Source organism: Dromiciops gliroides, chromosome 3, assembly GCF_019393635.1.
Source record: "Dromiciops gliroides isolate mDroGli1 chromosome 3, mDroGli1.pri, whole genome shotgun sequence".
In the NCBI taxonomy this organism is placed as follows: domain Eukaryota; kingdom Metazoa; phylum Chordata; class Mammalia; order Microbiotheria; family Microbiotheriidae; genus Dromiciops; species Dromiciops gliroides.
Genome location: NC_057863.1, coordinates 588,739,629 through 588,752,432, shown reverse-complemented (window position 1 = coordinate 588,752,432; position 12,804 = coordinate 588,739,629).

Genomic DNA, 12,804 nt, shown 5'->3' with positions numbered 1-12,804 from the left:
GGAAAAACTTCACCATGATCTGTGGGTCTTCTATAAAATAACAGTTCAGTACAGAATCCAGAGATTCAAATGTCTGCCAATCTATAGGAGGACCTTCCAAGCCAAACTACTGAGAAAGAATGACTTGGGGGAAAGGGGGGGGAGGGGGGGTGGAACAGCTAGGTGTCCCAGTGGATAAAGCACAGGCACTGGATTCAGGAGGACCTGAGTTCAAATTTGGCCTCAGACACTTGACATGTACTGGCTGTGTGACCCTGGGCAAGTCACTTACCCTCATTGCCCCACCAAAAAAAAAAAAAGAATGAAATGGGGAAAAGAAGGAATCCTACCCTCAACCTCATTCTCCTCATCCCCTACCACCAACCTTGGTTGGAGGAGAATCTTTTGGATTCAAAGAGCCCACTTGCAACTTACTAGCTGTGTGACCCTGGCAAGTCACTTAAGCCCAAATTGCCTCACCAAAAAAAAAAGAAAGAAAAGAAAGAAAGAAAGAAAGAAAGAAGAAAGAAAGAAAGAAAGAAAGAAAGAAAGAAAGGAAGAAAAGGATTCAAAGGGCTTGGAGGACTTTGGAGTTCACATTGGTGTCCTGGCAGTATCCCTGGACCAGCCATATCAGGAGGCAAGGACAGAATGGACAAGAAAAGGAGATGTACATTCAAGTCTCTAAAAAGAACCCATCAAAAAAGCTACACCTAAAGGGAACATCTTGAGATTAGCAAAACAACTTTCAAGCTTTCCCTTTGAATCTGTATATATTTGTGGGAGGAGTATATTACAGACCTTTAGGGGAAATATTTGTACAACATAGTACAGAGAGAATAGTAAATACCCATTTCTAAAGCTAATGAAATCTGGCTAATTGATAGCAAGTAATATCATAGATTGCACTGGTAGGGGCTTCTGAGCTTGTAAACCACCCCCAAGGCTCCTAAAGGCTACCCCTAGCATTAAGCCTGAAGGCAAATGCAGGCAGTTTACCATCTGGGGACCCAAGCTGCCAACTTTTTCTGGAGGTTGGGAAAGTTAAGTCCCAGAGCACGTACTATATAAACAATAAGGGAATCCAATAAACAAAACAGAAGGAAATCAAACACAAAGCCTTGAACTCCAAAATCCTTATCATTTGCTAAATAGAAAAAAACCACGTCTATAAATGTAAACAAAAAATCTATTTTCATTGTGTCCCTTTTGATTCTTCCATAATCAACAAACATCCATTAAGCTCTTAGTATGTGAATTTCTCTCTCATCTTTCCTCTACTTGTAGTATATGCATCTATGTGGTGTGCTTTGTGCTGATTCTTCTTTCTCTTCATATTCCTCTCTATATTTCCTAATAATCATCCTGTCATTTTTATAGTCATAAATATTGGCATAAGGCCATTCACCAAGCATTGTACATATAAGCTAATAATAGTTTGGGGAGGATTACAAACAAAGCCACTATGAATATTTGTATATTGATAAGTCTTCTCACCCAATAACACCCTTTGATATAGTCATGGTATTAAGATCACTGGATCAAAAGTCAGTTAGGTAAGTCATATTTTCAGGGTCCTTTAAAAAAAATTACACCAATTCACATTTCCACCAACAGGGTGCAATTACTCCAAAGAAGTGCCAACTGTTGAATGTGATAAGTTTTAAGTATATTTTTTAATTGGGTGGGTTTAAGGTGACAGCTCAAATTTTTCATTGACCTTCTTTGATTATTAGATTTGAAACAGTTTTCAAGTGATTATTAACATCTGTGTTTCCTCCTTTATATCTTCCCCAGGGCCTAGCACAGGTAACTTTGCACACAGTGGGTGCCTACTAATGTGTGTTGAATAAATGGTCTTTTAATATTTTTTGAAAATTTATTGCACAAGCATTTATCAAGTACCTAATAGGCACTTGTCTATGCTAAGGAGTGGGGGAGGTGGGGAAAGAAATAAGCATTTACATAGCACCTACTAGTGTCAGACACTAGATTAAAAAGTTTATAAATATTATCTCATTTGATCCTCACAACAACCAGGAGGTAGATGCTATTATTATCCCCATTTTCAGTTGAGGAAGCGAGGATAATTGACTTGCCCAAGGTCACACAGCTAGTAAGTGTTACAGGAGCCTAGATTTTAATTCAAGTCTTCCTGACTCCAGGCCCACTGCTGTGTAACCTTGCTGCCTAGGAGATGGGGATGAAAAGAAAGAAAGAAAACCTCTGTCCTCATAGAGCTAAAATTCTACTGAGGAAAGGCAGCATTTAAACAGATAAATAAATGCAGTGTAGAACTCAAGGAGGGAGGGATCACTAACAACTAGGGGCACCGAGGAAAGGCTTCCAATAGGAAGAAACATCTGATTTAAATATGGGGAAGTTGGAGACTTAAAGAGGCAGAGGTGGGAAGAGAGAATATGGGGATAGTCACAGAGGTGGGAGATGGAATGACAACTAGATGAACAGTAAGAGGACCAATTTGACTAGAACATAGCCTGGAAAAGGAGGCTGGAGCCAGATTATGAGGCGCTTTAAATGTCAAATTGAGAGGCCTCTTTTTATTTAGTTTATTCTTAAAATAAACATATTTATTTAGTTAATTTTAATATATAGTTTGTTTTACAATACATGTATATTTAGTTTATTTAATGAATATGTATTTATTTAGTTTATGTTATATTTAATATAAAATTTTAATTTTTTTAATAAATATATATTTATTTAGGAAATAGGAAGTTATTGGAGATTAAGAACAGGAATGATATAGTCAGACCTACATTTGAGAAAAATTATTTTGGTAGTTGTGTGGATAATGGATTGGAGAGGGAAGAGATGGGAAACAAAGAAACTAATTAAGAGGTTATAAGATGGGGGCAGTTAGGTGGTGCAGTGGATAGAGCCGTGGAGTCAGGAAGTACTAGCTGTGTGACCCTGGCAAGTCACTTAACCCCAATTGGCCTCACTAAAAAAAAAAAAAAAAGAGGTTATAAGACCCTGAACTAGAGTGATCATATCAGAATGGATTATGAGAAATGTTGTAAAGTACAGTTAACAAAACAGTAACTGTTTGGATATTTGGGAGGTAAGGGAGATGAAAAAGTCAGAGATGACTTGGGTTTGTGAACCTGGATGACTGGGAGGTTGATGATGCCCTCAATCAATATAAATAGGGAAGTTTTGAGACAGGAGATTTTAGGTGAGAGAATAGTAAGATCCATTTTGGAAATGTAGAGGTTGAGATGCCAATGGGAGATCCAAGTGGAGCTGTCTAGGATGTAGCTGACAAAGGAGAACTAGAATTAGGACTGGATATTTCCATTCAAGGGTCATCTGCATGAAGATGATCACTGAATCTATGGAAGCTGACAAAAAGGACCAAGGGAGAAAATTAGAGAAAGGCAAAGGGCCCAGGAAAGAGCAGCTATGGTGAATGTGGAGATGGATGGTGAACCAGCAAAGGAGCCTAAGAAGGAACTGTCAAGACAGGTAGGAGGAAAACTGGAAGAGAGCTTGGAAGCTAAGGGAGGAGGAATGGGGGAAAGGGAGAGGATGTCAAGAGATAGAGATTGAGGTGAGAACTAAGAAAAGACCATTGGACTTATCAGTTAAGAGATTGCTGACAAACCTTGCAGGGAGAAGACTAACAAGAATGAAAAACAATATGGATAGCTCTGGGGATGCTTGGTATTCTTGAGATACAAAAACAAGAAGCCAGAATCCAGAAGTTGTCAGCTGCATAGGGTCACACAACTATGCATTATGTCTAACCTCCATGGAGGCAACTAGAGAGGCCTTTATGACAATGTTTTGCTCTACAGAATCAAATTATTTTTTTCCTCTTCAATAAACAATAAGCATAAGGGGATTTTATATTTCTTTCGCCTTTTAGTCATTCATATTTCTATAAAGATTTCTTAAGCTGTGGGTTATCACCCCATATGGGGTTGTGTAACTGAAAAATCTGTCAACAGTAAAAGGTTGTGTATACCTATTTTATATATCTATATATACCCAGGATTGCATAAAAATTTCTCAGGAGAAAAGGGGTCCAAGTGGGAAAGAGTTCAAGAAGCCTTGCACACAGAATATCATTTGTGAAAGTCCAATATCTTTTATTTTTTCATCAAGGATTTTCTTCATTGAGGGGCAGCTAGGTGGCACAGTGGATAAAGCACTGGCCCTGGATTCAGGAGGACCTGAGTTCAAATCTGGCCTCAGATGCTTGACACTTACTAGTTGTATGACCCTGGACAAGTCACTTAACCCTATTGCCTTGGGGGAAAAAAGTTACAAAAAGGATTTCCTTGATTTATAAGTTCTAGACTCATTTAATTAGATCTGTTCATTTCACTGTAGGGAGTTCCTTATGAGGTAAAGAACTTTCCTTACCTGTGCAGGTCAGCATCTTCTCCACAATTTATAGTCTTAAAAAGCTATCTGGGGTACTTGGCCAGGTTCATGAGGCTATTACTTATCAGAGGCAGGATTTTAATCCAGCTCTACTTGACTCTTGCATTATCCACTGTGCATGCTTCCTTCCACTGTATAGATTTTTATTATAACAATTTTGTGTCAACCTGACATTGTCATGCACACCTGTGATTCCTGCTGCTTGGGGAGACTGAGTCTGGTGAATAGCTTGAGTCTGAGAGTTCTGAACTACAATACAATTGAAACCAATCTAATGTTCACACTAAGACAGGCACCAAAGTGGTGAGCCTCTAGGCCAGCAGGTTGTGCCCTAAGGAGAGGCAAAACCACCAAGATGGGAATAGAAACAGGTCAAAATTTCTGTTCCAGTCAGCAATGGGGACAGGCCCATAATTGGCCTCTGTACTTCCAACCTAGGGAAGACAGAAAAATTCAGTCTCAAAATATAAAATGAAATGAAAAAAATTAAAAATGGGAAAGTTGGCATTTGGGTCAGAATTTCTTGACATTCCTCTGAGTTACCTTATTTTGGGGTAATAATAATGATATATTAAATTGTTTTATGCCTTTGGCAATTTCTCCTCCTTAGATACTTTGAGAATTTTTTGGTTATAATATTTTTATTTAAAGTTTTGAGTTCCAAATTCTATCCCTGCTCCCCTCCCTGAGGCAGTACGCAATCAGATATAGATTATACATGTGCAATTATGTAAACATTACCATCTTAGTCATTTTGTATAAGAAAACTCGAATAAAAGAAAAAAATGAAAGAAGAAAGTGAAAAATAGCATGCTTCAGTCTGTGTTCAATCAATTTTAGTTCTTTCTTTGGAGGTGGATAGTATGTCTTAGATCATTGCATTGCTGACAAGATTCTTTGACAATCTCACAACACCTTCAACATTTTATTGTCTCTATAATGGTCTTCTACTGTGTATACCTTATGTAGGGTTAACTGCTTTTGGGGGGGGGGGGGTAAGGCAATTGGGGTTAAGTGACTTTCCTAGGGTCACACAGCTAGTAATTGTTAATTGTCTGAGTTCAGATTTGAACTCAGGTCCTCCTGAATCCAGGGCAGGTGCTCTATCCACTGCACCACCTAGCTGCCCCAGGTCAACTGCTTTTTTAAAAAAAATTTTAATTTTTTATCATGAACTGAATAATCAATTAACATAAACTTTTAAGTATACAAAGAACAAAAATGAGGTTTGTATATGAAACTGAACTTATGTTATATTTTTTGAAGTACATTACACTTAACAGGGATAGCAACTGTCCTGTTTGTTTGAATCCCCTTCTGAAATTCTTTTTGTTTTCCTCTGGGTATCCTGGGTATTTAAAAATATTTTATTGATGCTCTTTTCTATCTTTTTCTCTTTTAAAATCTTTACTGCCACCCACTCACTCAACTCTAACCCCACAGAGAAGCTGTCACTTGCAACAAAGTCAAGCAAAGGAAACTGATTCCTAGTCCATATCTGAAAATGTTCATCTTGTCTACATCTCTAGTCTATCACCTCTTTGCAAAGAGGAAGGTGGCATGCTTCATCATTAGTCACACATGGAGAAGAATTCTGTAGTCTCTCAAAGTTGCTTTATTTACATATTGTGGTCATTGTGTAAATTGTAATCATTTCACTCATTCTGCTCATTTAACTACAGTAATATACACATATATTACATATAAATATTTTTGCTCATATATACATATATGTTGCTATAGATATTCTTGTTTGTATGTAAATCTATTTCCTTCCTCTTTGACTAGTAAGTGTCAAGTGTCTGAGGCTGGATTTGAACTCAGGTCCTCCTGAATCCAAGGCCAGTGCTTTATCCACTGCATCACTTAGCTGCCCGTTGGGGTATGTTCTTTCTTTTTTTTTTTTGGTGAGGCAATTGGGTTAAGTGACTTGCCTAGGGTCACACAGCTAGTAAGTGTTAAGTGTCTGAGGTCGAATTTGAACTCAGGTCCTCTTGACTTCAGGGCCAGTGCTCTATCCACTGTGCCCTTGAGGATGACAAGAGTTTATGAGAAATTTTTTTGCAGATCTTCCCCATTTTTTGCATTTGTTAACCCTTTCTAGTTTCATCCTGAACTATCCTTGGGATAACTTTGTTTAGTTGGGTTCTTTCCAAAATTTTCACAAGCTTGTTTTTCCTCCAATTTTTCTTTCTGTTATATAATACTAAACTTCCACTATCCTCCTCCATAAGATTTTGTGAATAAAGTTTTATTCTAAACCTCGTTGCTATATATGTTCCTCTTGAAAGGTGATCAAATATTTGATAGTAGGGGAAGTTTATAGATTCTTTTAACCTCTTTGTTATAGTAATTTTATGTATAAGTTAAAATTATTTAGGAAACATATAATTTGTTATAATGTCCTCTCTAGCATCAATTTCCTTTTTTAAAGCAACAACTCATTTAAAGAGTTCATGTTGGAGCTGTTTTCATTGCATGTAATTTTTTCTCATTCTTATTCTTTTAATTTAACCCAATTCAACAAGCACTTATTAAGCACCTACTATATGTTAGGTACTGCACTAGGTTCTGAGGGTATAGAGACAAAAATAAAATAGTAACTGGTCCTTAAGGAACTTACATTTTATTAGGAAGAAAGTAGATACATAGAGAATTAAATGCTGTACATACATACATACATATACAAACACACCCTTCTATAGAGTCAGAACCCTTTATGGGAGGAGGGGAACACCCTGTGCCTTATATATACATATATTACATATTTATAGAATTATATACAAATTTACCATAATTTATTTATAATTTCCAAATAATATATTCCTGATTATTTATATTCTAATTATAATTACTGGTTATAATTTAATTATATAATGTTATAAAATTATTTATGTGTGCATACATATACATATATAGATACACACATATATAAATATATATTGTATGTATTTATTAATTTTGAGGTGCAGGTTTTCTCTCCTCCCACAAAGGGTTCTAGATCTGGTTCTGGAATAAAACTAGTTTCAGTATTGGAAAAGACAGACCTGAAAAGATAAGGGATGTGGTGCTTTGGGGCTCTCTAGCTTTTTATGCTTCTTCCTGGGAGTCTTAAGGAATCTCTTTAACCTAAAGGATTAGTTATGGTTCATGTCTAAGGTTTTCCCTAAAAATGATAAACAAGACCTCTTCTAGATATGGTGCTCAATGTGCAAAGTAGATGTTAGGTATAAGGAAAGGATTTCCTTTACCACAAAAGAAATGCTTAAAACGCTAAAGACCATAAGCAAGCATTAGCAAATGCTTAAAAAGTAAAATAATAAACCATCGAATAGGAAGGCTACTTTAGAATGTATGGGTAAAAGGGAAGGTTCTATGTAGTCTTTGTATGACTGAAAGTTAAACATCATATTAATTAAATCCTGGGGTTTTTTTTTTTTTTTTGGTTTGGGTTTTGTTGTTGTTGTTATTTATTTTATCTCTTTGTAGTTTTGTGTTAATTTTGATCTTTGCTTTAACAAAGCAGGTCTGATTCAGGAATGATTTGCACTCCAAGAATGAGTCATTTCCTGTCTGTTAAAATATAATTAATGTTATTTTTAGCTCCTATTTAGAATTTAAGTCCATCTACTCAAAGAAAGGATTTGTAATGCATAGCCATGAGGCATTTGGGTAATATACAAGCCTTTGGTCTTTCATGTCTTACTCCCAATTTTACAATTGAGGAAACTGGGGTTTAAAACTTGCCCAGGGTCACATAGCTAGTGAAAATCTGAGGCCAGGATCCTTCCCCTAAGTCCCATGCCCTTTCCAATCATGTATCATTACAAAATATATATCCCTATTGCTCTTCCATCTAAATTCTGAACTGCATGGGGACAAAAAAACAAGTCTTAATTAATTTTTCCAGCTTTCCCAGCACCTAGCACAAATAGGTAGGGGATTAATAAATGTTTGTTGAATTAAATGTTCGAATTGCAACATCATATCAGAATATATCTCCCCTGGAATTCTCATGAAGACAATCAAATAAGAATCACATTTTATTTTATTCATTCTTAACTGGTGATCATTATAATCACATTATGAGTTCTATTTCTTACAAAGATTCTACATCATAAAAATTGACACTTAGTGCTTTTCTATTTTCTAAAGCATCATTTTCCACGCATTATTTTCATTTGTGTAAAAATGAAAAACAAGAGGTTTGGAGTGAAAAGCTAAATCAATATCTATTATGCTAAAGGAATAACCCAGGAAAACTTACAGAGCACAGGGTGAGGTATAGAATAATACATGAAACCCTAAGAAAAGAAGCCTTTGAAAGAAAGCCAAGCTGGAGTTGAAGGGAAAAAAAGGGACAAACCCCCAGGCAAAAGAAAAAAAAAAAGGAAAAAATGGGCTTCCTTGTCTTTCTGCCTCCAGAAATCTCCTTGGATTTGTGCCTGGATAAAAGGCTCCCCCTAGCATGGCACTGTGGCGTTCCCCGTCCCTCGCTATCTCCAGCCACCGTGGCCCGAATCAACGAGAGTGAGTGCCCAAGCTCAGACCCTTCTCTTTGCCTGGTTTCTCTTCTTCCAGCACACCTCCCTTCACGTGCCTACAGACAGCTCAGCTCAGGAGCAGAGAAGAGAACACACACAGCTGCTCTCCCACTGCCCCAGCGAGGGAGATTCCGGGAAGTGCCTGGCCAGGGGGTGGGACAAAGAGAGGAAGGCCCAGTTGAAAAGGGAAATTTTTAGCTCACTCATCTCTTGTAACAGATGTCCTCTTGAATTTCAATTGCTTTTGCCCCTTCATTCCCCCAGAGCAGCCAGACATTCTGCCTATACAGGCAGGAAAGACCAAGCACCTACTGAGAAACAAAGTGCCTCTTTTTAGATAGGAGCAGTTTAAATTGGCTTGCATGTCTGTGTTCAGTTATATCCGGGCACCAGATGGGATAAAGAACTGTGGAACACTATTGCACACCTTGGTGATGGGAGCCCAATAACAAGTCTTTTCAATTTCCTCTTTTTTCTCCTCATTGGAAAACACCAGATGGTATCAGCTGAGTTGACCTATCAGTGGTTAGTGCAATTGAATGTTGTTGGCCTAACTAATCTGAGACCCTGTGAGTCTTTAAGACAGCTCAATGAAATAACAGAAGAAAGGGGCTTTCTGGCTTAGTGCTTCCTCCATTTCTTTGTGTTAAGAAACAAGAGTTTAGCCAAGCCCTTGTTCTTCTCGTTGATTAATCTACTTTCCTTCTTTCTCCATTAACCTCCCTCTCTTCTTGTAAATTAATAAGCTCTCCTTCCTTTCCCCAATAATGTCCCTCTATCATTTTTTTAAATTTAAATTAAATTTTATTTTTTTATTATTATTATTTGGTGGGGCAATGGGTTTAAGTGACTTGCCCAGGGTCACAATGTCCCTCTATCCTTGACCAATATTTTGTTATATTAAAAGGAGAGATTACCTACTTTATAAACCAATACGGAGAATCTAGATTACAGTTGTTTTTCCTGGTCAAGAAGATCAGTTTTTCAAAAAATATAGGTGACAAGTAAGATTTATACCAGGAATGCAGGTCTGGTTCAATATAACATAATTGACTATATCAATAACAAAAACAACAAAAATCATATGATTATATCAATAGATACAAAAAAGGCCTTTGATAAAATATAATGCCTATTCCTATTAAAAAACACTAGAGGGGGGGAGCTAGGTGGAGCAGTGGATAAGCACCGGCCCTGGATTCAGGAGGACCTGAGTTCAAATATGATCTCAAACACTTGACATTTACTAGCTCTGTGGACCCTGGGCAAGTCACTTAACCCTTATTGCCCTGAAAAACAAAAACAAAATAAAATAACTGTGCCAATATAGAATACTTGTGAGTTTACCTCCCAAGACAAACACAGCAACTATATGACCAGAACTACAAAACACTTTTCACAGAATAAAGTCAGATCTAAACAATTGGAAAAAATAGTACTTGCCTCATGGGTAGGTAGAGCCATATAATAAAAATGACATCCTAAGTCAATTTATTTATTTAGTGCTATACCAATCAAATTATCAAAAAATATTTTATTGAGCTAGAAAAAATAATAAATTCATCTGGAAAAAACAAAAATTCAAGGATATATTGGGAATCAATGAAACTGTATTGTAAGCAATAATTATCAAAACAATCTGGTACTGGCTAGAAATAGAGTAGTAGATCAGTGGAATAGAATAATTAGAAACTACACTATAGCAAATCACTTTAGTAATCTAGTATATGATAAACCCAAAGATCCGAGCTTTTGGAACAAAACTCATTATTTGACAAAAACTGCTGGAAAAACTGGAAAACAAGTATGGCAGAAATTAGATATAGGCCAACATCTCACACCGTATACTAAAATAAGATCAAAATGGGTACATGATTTACACATAAAGGATGAGACCATAAGCAAATTAAGGGAATATGGAATCATTTATCTGTCATATTTATGGGCAGGGGGAAGAATTTAGGACCAAAGAAGATATTGAGAATAAAATTAAATGTAAAATAGATAATTTTGATTATATAAAATTAAAAGCTTTTGCACAAACAAAACTAATGTAACCCAAGATTACAAGGGAAGTAGAAAAATGGGAAAGAATTTTTAAAACAAATATCTCTGACAAAGGCCTCATTTCTCAAATATACAGAGAACTGAGTCAAATTTATAAAAATACATTTCCCAGTTGATAAATGGTTAAAGGATATGAACAAGCAGTTTTCAGACAAAGAAATCAAAACTATAATAATATGAAAAAATGCTCTAGATAATTATTGATCAGAGAAATGCAAATTAAAAACTCTGAGGTATCACCTCACACCTATCAGAATGGCAAATATAACAAAAACAGAAAATAATGGATGTTGGAGGAGATGTGGGAAAGCTGGGGCACTAATCCATTGTTGGTGGAGTTGTACAAAGATCCAACCATTCTGGAAACCAATTTGGAACTATGTCCAAAGGGATATAGAACTGTGCATACCCTTTGATCCAGCAATACCACTGCGAGGTTTATATCCCAAAGATATCCCCCTAAAAGAGAAAAAGACCTATTTGTACAAAAATATTTCTAGCGGCTCTTTTTGTGGTGGCTAAGAATTGGAAATCAAAGGAATGCCCACCAATTGGGGAATGGCTAAGCAAACTGTGGTATATGATGGTGATGGAATATTATTGTGCTATAAGAAATGACAAGCACCTTGACTTCAGAAAGGCCTGGAAAGACATGTATGAAATGATGTATTGTGAAATGAGCAGAACCAAGAGAACATTGTGCACAGAGACAGCAATATTGTTTGATGAAGAACTCTGAACAACAACTATTCTCAACAATACAATGATCCAAGACAATACCAAAGGACTATTGAGGAAACATACTATCTACCTTTAAAGAAAGAACTGATATTGATGGAACAGACTGAAGCATGATATTTTTCACTCTTTCATTTTTTTCTTTTATTCAAATATTTAGCTCCGGCCACATGGAAGCAATTTTAGATACAGACATAGATATATCTTACTTTTGAAGAAATTCCCCATATTAGATCTTACAAATTAAGACAGGCAAACATTGTGTTGAAATATACAGTCTCAGGATCATAAGACTGCAAACAACCTTAAAGTTGTAAGGATTGGGGTTGAGTCAACCAATCATATAAATATAAATTTAAATATATACACACATATGTATGTGTATATGCACATGCACATGCACATATATATGTACATATATATATATACACACACACACACACACATACATACAGAGAGTCTAATCATAGCCGTCCCTAGGGTGTGGGAAGGATGTTGTGGGGAAGAAAAGAAAAAGATTTTTTTTAAAAAGGAAAAAAGAAAAAAAAGAAATTTACATGATAACTTTATTATATATTTAAAAGGAGGGGGCAGCTAGGTGGCACAATGGATAAAGCGCTGGCCCTGGATTCAGGAGGACCTGACTTCAAAGCCAGCCTCAGACACTTGACACTTACTAGCTGTGTGACCCTGGGCAAGTCACTTAACCCTCATTGCCCTGCAAAAAACCAAACAAACAAAAAAAACAAAAAAAAAGGAATGACAAGGTATACATAATAGATTTGCAGTTTCATGTGCCATCATCTTTTATATTATGCTATGTTATGGAAAGGCTTGTTTTATTCAATAAGTTAAAAATAAAATAAATGTTTAAAAATTTTAAATAAAAAAATCAATCATTTTAGCCCAGCTATCTGCAACAGGTGAGACAACTTTCAAAAAGCCAATAAATCAACCAGAGACATGAAGCAAGTGTGAACAATTCCTAGAACACCAATATTGAATCATTCAAAGGCTTTAACTTAAATTAAAATTAAAAAGTCCTTGATCAATTTTAGAAAAT